This window comes from Chenopodium album, chromosome 13 (genome assembly GCF_948465745.1).
Source record: "Chenopodium album chromosome 13, dcCheAlbu1.1, whole genome shotgun sequence".
In the NCBI taxonomy this organism is placed as follows: domain Eukaryota; kingdom Viridiplantae; phylum Streptophyta; class Magnoliopsida; order Caryophyllales; family Amaranthaceae; genus Chenopodium; species Chenopodium album.
In genome coordinates, this window is record NC_137846.1 from 30,967,082 (window position 1) to 30,974,269 (window position 7,188).

At 35.1% G+C, this 7,188-nt stretch overlaps 1 pseudogene; it reads left to right on the forward strand.

Moving 5' to 3' along the window:
* Window positions 1-850: 850 nt before the first annotated feature.
* Window positions 851-5,373, forward strand: LOC145575428 (enoyl-[acyl-carrier-protein] reductase [NADH], chloroplastic-like; annotated as a pseudogene).
* Window positions 5,374-7,188: the final 1,815 nt, after the last annotated feature.

Consider the following 7,188-nt stretch of genomic DNA (forward strand, 5'->3'; position numbering starts at 1 on the left):
ACAGCATAAGAATTATGACTTATGCGAATGTCAATGGCAATCTTGTAATTATAGGAAGAAAGACAAAGTTTTAACATATCATTCATTTGTAGTTTCATTTGCTGAGTGTTTTCGCTAAGTTTTCATGATCAATTTCAATTTTAAATGCTCACATAGCAACAAGAGTTTGAAAGATGTATAGGTTAGAGTTACCTTTTTTTGTGGGGGGAGGGGGGGGGGTAAAAAGAAATATTATTATATCACAATTTGTATTTTCACACCTTTTCTTTTCCTTAAGGTCCATCACAAATCTCTCTATATGCAATTGAAAAAGCCTTCAATAAAAAATACGTAGTACTAAAAAAAATTTAACGATCATTATAACCCATGCATTACACGGGCTGAATACTAGTTGAGTTAAAATACGAGCATTACCTGATAAATAATGTTATACACTTATACTGCCATACTAGGCATGGTTTAACGATTAACTAATTTAAACAAGATACCAACTCTTCATCATTATAACCCATGCTGTTTTAATTGTAAATTTTTTCTACCAAATTCTGGAATATTTAATAATTATTTAGCTTTTTTTTGGGATTTTCTGGGATTTTTTAGAAATGTAATTGAGTTTTATTTATCAAATTTCTAATTGAGTTTTATTTATCAAATTTCTAATATCTTAAATTTCAATTGAAAGTACAACTTATGTGGCAGCAAAATGTGAATTGAAGGATATTACTGAATTTTACTTATAATTTACATTAAATTTACCCTACTTTTTGAATTAAATGAAATTGATATGTTTGGTTGATTTATTTTATCACCCAGATTAATAATTACTTTAACTTAAGCAAGTAGATTGAAGATGGCAGCCTCCACAACATTAGGGTTGCAAATGGCTGTAGGTAGGCCATGTGTGTCTTCCCCTCACTGTATTTTTGGTGCCACTGTCGCATTTTGTAATGCTGGTTTCAACCGAGCATCATGGGCTAATCTCACATGTGCTTGTCATATATCATCTATACAGTCTTTCCAGTGTAACCTCTCATCGTCATCCTCCTTGAAGGCCAACAAGGGTGTTTGTCAAGGCTATGGCGAAATCTAGTGACAATCCTATTGGAGGATTGCCTATTAACTTAAAAGGTCAATTTTCATTGTATTGTGCTTTACATGCGATAGTAATAGTCTTTCTTGATGTTCTTGTCATTGTCGAAGGCAATAATGTTATGAACATATAGTGGTATTAAGAACTAGTAAAAGACATAAAAGCTTCTAGAATATCTGTGTGAAAAACAAATTAAATGAAACCAAGAGTCTTGGAAGCTCAAATCTTACCCTCCCTCCCTCCCTAAGATAAAAAAAAAGAAGCTTCCTCTTCTGCGGTAATGTTTAATTTGAATGCAGATAAACAACATATATTTGAGGGTTATTTTAGATATTAATTTAATTTGTTTGGTTTATTTGGGGAGTTTAAACCAGATTCCTTTATAACTCATATCCTGGTCATCTTATCTTGTGTTGTATCTCTCTTACGAGTTACGTATAGGATGTGTAGAGTAGATGTACATCTAGATATACTAGGCAATAAGGTGTAGTTACCTCCATTTACTTTGAAGAATGTAGAAATTCCTGCTTTAATTTTAGTGAGTCTTTTGTTATTTTTAAGTTGGTTTTTCAGATATATTGAGTTTATTTAGAATGAGACGAAGTTTATAGTTTTGTAGATTGGGATTAGAAAATTAGCTAATTCAATTGTTTAGATGAATATAGATATAGGTATATTCTTGTTGATGGCTATGGTTTTGCTTTAGTTTGAAAAGATGGTTAACTATTAATGCAACCCTTTTTTTTTATTTTTTAGAAAATGTAACAGAGACTTTTTTTAGGTAAGAGGGCATTTATTGCTAGTGTAGTTGATGATAATGGATATGGTTAACAATTTCAAAATCTCTGGTTGCTTTTGGTGTTGAGATTCTTGTTGAAACTTGGGTCCCTGTAACTGGTTCCTTCATTACTATCTTCTACCTACACATGCTCTTACTGGATTTGATGAAAAATGATTACTATTATCTCTTGCTCAGTTATGTTTGTGGGGTTCTTACAGGCAATGAATATTTGAAATTAGTCTAAGGCGTGGAAAATTTGATGAACCAAGAGTGTAAGTGTCTCTTTCTGCTTGACTATTACCAAGACTTACAATTATAATGGCCTTAGTGTTCCTTTGGGGTTTCAGGTTGCCTAATGGTTCATTGACGGAGATCACCAAAGTATATCCTCTAGATTCAGTTTTTGACAGTCTTGAAGATGTACCTAAAGATGTAATGATGCACCATTAGTGATTGTTGTCTTATTTATAGTGGATTTGTTGTTTGGTTCATCCTCCATCCATCATAATAGACCACTTTTTTTTTTTAGAAGCAAATTTTAAAATCTAAACTTACCTCTTTTAATTTGAGGACATTTTAACAAAGAACAATTACATTGCTATGGTAAAAAAAAACAAATATGTTATGTTTTACATAATGAAGGATATTTGTGGAATTTTAACTCCCTATGCATAAGACCCTCATACAAATGTGGAAAATAGTCTAGGGATATAGGCAGCTAGAGTTAACAATTCAGAGGCCTTGTCTATAACTCTCTTAATGATTGACTCACTGCAGGTCAAAGCAAACAAGCGTTATGCAGGATCTAGCAATTGGAATGTGAAGGTTTACAAATTGCTCCTATTGCTGATTCCATGTATTATTAATGGGTGACAACCATTGTATTCATTGCAATGATTTTGAATGTGAGAAAGGGCATGTTCTGATTTACTTAACTTAGTTGAACTGAACTGATTGGAGCTGAACTGAACTTAATAGAATTGAACTAAACTAAACTTAATAGAGCTAAAATAAATATTTTATGAGAGAAGGAAATTAGGAACTAAACTAAACTGAACTAATTAAAGATGAACTGAATAGAACTAAACTGAAATTAAGCTAAAGAGAACATGCCCAAAAGTATGCCATATTGAGTCTTTTTCATGGCTTGTAGAAAGTTTTTAAAATAGTAAAGCAGGAGTTTGTAAGCATTGACATCCTCATGCATTCACTTATCGATGGACCTGAGGTCATTAGTTGTTGAATTTTTATGTTTGATGCAAAGTATTATTGTGACCAACTATTTTCCAATTCATGATCTAGGAATAACTTTTATAGGTCACTAAAACTCTTTTAGAAACATCAAAAAAATGGATACGTGGTAGCAATTTCTGCTTCAAGTTACGCTTATGTTTTGCTTCTCAAGCATTTCCTTCCTATAATGAACCCAGGTATCATTGTCTTTTTTCTGTAGTTTATTTAATTCACTTGTCTTTTGATTTGCATTTTGTCTTATTTATTTTTTATGTTTTTGTTGGATGTAAGAAATTCTTTTTAATGTATAAAGTGGTTTAGATTTTTATTGTATATTCTTTTGTTTGCAGGTGGTTCTTCTCTATCACTCACATACATTGCTTTTAAGAGGATTATTGCCTGGTAAGTTCCCTTTTAAGTGCTTTAAAATTTTACAAGTTATGAATATGATGTAATTTTCTCTTAGAACCTCTTTTTATTTCTTGCAAAGTTATGGTGGAGGCATGAGTTCGGCAAAAGCTGCATTGGAGAGTGACACAAAGGTCAGCATGTTTGTATATGAGTTTGTTATTTACAGGGACAAAAACAGCCAAAGCAACTTCTTTGATGTAATTACTTGCCTTAGGTAATGGCATTTGAAGCCGGGAGGAAACGCAGGATTTGAGTGAACACGATATTAATTCGTAAGCTTCCCGCCTTCCTTGCATTTTCCTAGTTATTATGTAGTATGTACAAGTTTTTCTATGTGCCACTCTTGACCACTAAAATACCAACCTTCCCTGTCCACTAGGCTAGATTTGTTTGGGAAGAAAATCATTTTCTTAAAAATCTAGTTTTCTTACTTTTGTTTGTAAAGTAGCGTAAATTATTTTATTAGGTTAAAAATAGCTTTCCCAAGGGCATAAAAATATTATCCTTAAGGAATTTTACATTTCCTCAACTGTTAATTCTAAGTTTCTCACCTTTCATCTTCTTTCTTCCCCTGCATTTCCACTTCTTTTTTCTCTCTAACTTTTCATGCTACTAGAAACTTAAGGAAAATGAAGTTTGCAATTTAATTTTTACTCAATTTCACTTATACATTAGAATTCAGGAAAAAAATATGTTCATAATTTGAAGAATTTGAATCAACAATTTACGAAGTAAAAGCTTTAATGCCTCACTAATCTTCTAACGTCTTTTCTTAGGTGCACTTCGAAGTCGTGCTGCAAAGGCTATTGGTTTTATCGATATGATGAACGACTAATCCATAGCTAATGCTCCATTGCAAAAGGAATTGTCAGCAGGTATGGGTTTCGTGATGTCCGACATCACGCAGAACTAAAACCCATCCACTGACCTACACACAAATTAAAGCAACTAAAACATGCATATTAATTAACAACATAATTAACGAACAAGATAAAGAATGACGGATATATCCTTCACGCGTGCTTCGCTCAACTTCAGCTCTTACTTGAAAGCTTACAGAGCTTCGCACTTATGATAGCCTCTGACGGCTTACACCCCCAAGACTGACCCGTACAGCCCCTTCCCCGGAACTTAACCGAGGCTAGACCAAAATACTTAGAGTATTAAGAGTAAAAGTGTTCTCGCTTGTGGAGATCCTTTCAAGCTCACAACTAAAAGTCAATTTCCGAATTCCCAATGATGGGTATTTGTAGGAAAATTCCCTCAAGAATTCAAATCTCCCATCAATGTGGGAAAGTTGGTAAAATGCCTTTTATAAATTAATTTTAAATCAAAAATCAAATCAAAAACCAAAACAATCAACAATAAACAAGTGTCACATTGTGACTAAGGGATGAGGTGAGGACCAAAAGGAGGACCACATTGCCTCCTTGCTCCCTAAGAAAACTACTCCTCACAAAATCGGCACACATGCGACCCACTTAGCTCGCGCCAGCTAGCGGCCTACCTTGGGCACCAAGGCTACCTCGCTGGCACCAAGTCCCTTGGCTGGACATGACGCGCAGCCCACGCATCAGAAGCCCCGCACACACAGGCCACGCATCAATGCGGCTTGCTGGGCGCTGCTGTCGCTAGAGTGCCCCAACCTTGCATGCGAGGGCATGCTGGCCATGCACCAGCCCACACGTATGCAGAGCAAGCCACGCACGCACGTCATGTACACAGTTTCTCCAAAATTCCATTTAGGTAAGAAGTTTTTACGTCCATATGCTATATTTCATAATCATAATATGCAGTAATTGCTAGGATAATTCGGACGGACTTAAGGATTACAATCGAGGAAAAGGTTTCATTATAATCAACACTGTGAATTTTCCTGTAACATTTTGCCACTAATCTATCTTTGTATACATATATATTTCCATCTTTGTCGGTTTTCAACTTGAAAATCCATTTGCAACCGATAGATGTGTAACCTTTGGGCAAATCAACCAAGTCTTATACTTAATTTTCAAACATGAAGTCCATCTCGAATTTCATGGATTCTTTCCATTTTTCAGAGTCGGGGCTCGTCGTAGCTTGCTTGTAGGTCATTGGCTCATATCCATCCACTGCTAGGATGTCTTGATCCTCGGTTAATACAACACCAAGGTATCTATCTGGTTTAGATCTTGGCCTTTGCAACCTATGTAGGTTAATAGACTAAGCATTTTCATTGTCGTTTTGACTTTGCACATTGTCGGTTTGAATCTAACCAATGTCAATAGTTGCTTCTAGAGCACTTTGATTGTCAAATCTGCTAGTTTGAATTTATTGCTCGTCCTATTGAACTTCATCGAATTCAATTTTCCTCCCACTTGTCATTTTGGAAATATGTTCCTTCTCCCAAAAGACAATATTACGAGCAAATAAAAAACACTTTGTTCTCGGATTTGTTGTAGATGTAATACCCTTTAGTTTCTTTTGGATATCCCATAAAGAAACACTTGTCTAATTTTGGGTGAAGTTTGTCAGAAATTAATCTTTTGACATATGCTTCGGAACCCTAAATCTTGAGAAAAGACAACTTTGGAGGTATCTTCATCCATAATTCATATGGAGTCTTTTCGACAGCTTTTGACGGAGCTCGGTTCAGTGTTAGTGCCGCGGTTAGAAGTGCATGTCCCCAGAAAGAGATAGGAAGATCACTTAGACCCATCATTGATCGAACAATATCTAACAGGGTTCGATTCTTCCTCTCGGACACTCCGATCCATTGTGGAGCTCTTGGAGGTGTCAACTATGAAAGAATACCATGCTCTTTCACATAATTATTTAATTCATGGCTTAAGTATTCACCACCTTAATTTGATCGAAGGGGTTTGATTTTCTTGCCAAGCTGATTTTCAACTTCACTTTGAAATTCTCAAATGATTCAGATTTGTTTGACGTAAGGTAGACATATCCATATCTACTATAGTCTTCCGTGAATTTGATGAAATATCGATGACCATTCCTTGCGGTCGTGCCCATTGGCTCACATACATTCGTGTGAAAGAGGCCTAATAATTCACCGGCACTTTTGCCCAACTTGGAGAATGGCTTCTTTATCATCTCGCCTAATAAACACCCTTCGCAATTTTCAAACGACTCTAAGTTGAATGAGTCAAGAATACCTTCTTGTAGAAGTTTCTTGATGCATTTGATGTTAATGTGGCGAAGACGACAATGCCACAAGTACATTTGATTTGATTCAACGGTCTTAGATTTCTTGGTATTATCAACATTATAAATGTGTTTGTCAAGAGAAAGCACATAAAGACCATTTTTAGAATGTGTAACTATATAAAACATTGTCTAGATAAAATGAATAACCATTGTATTTCATCCGGAACTCAAAACCCTTAGCGTCCATCGCCGAAATAGAAATAATATTTTTGGTAACTCTTGGAACATGATAACAATTTTCTAGTTGTAACACTAGCCCGGAGGGAAAAGACAAATTAAGAGTTCCAACAAATACGGCAAACATCTTGGCTCCATTTTCGACCCGGAGTTTAACCTCTCCCTTCTCTAGCTATCTATTTATCCTTAGTCCTCAAGCATTGGAACAAAGGTATGAGCCACATCCGGTATCTAATACCCATTATGTTTTGCTAGCGAAGTTTAAGTCTATAACAAAAATACCAGATTC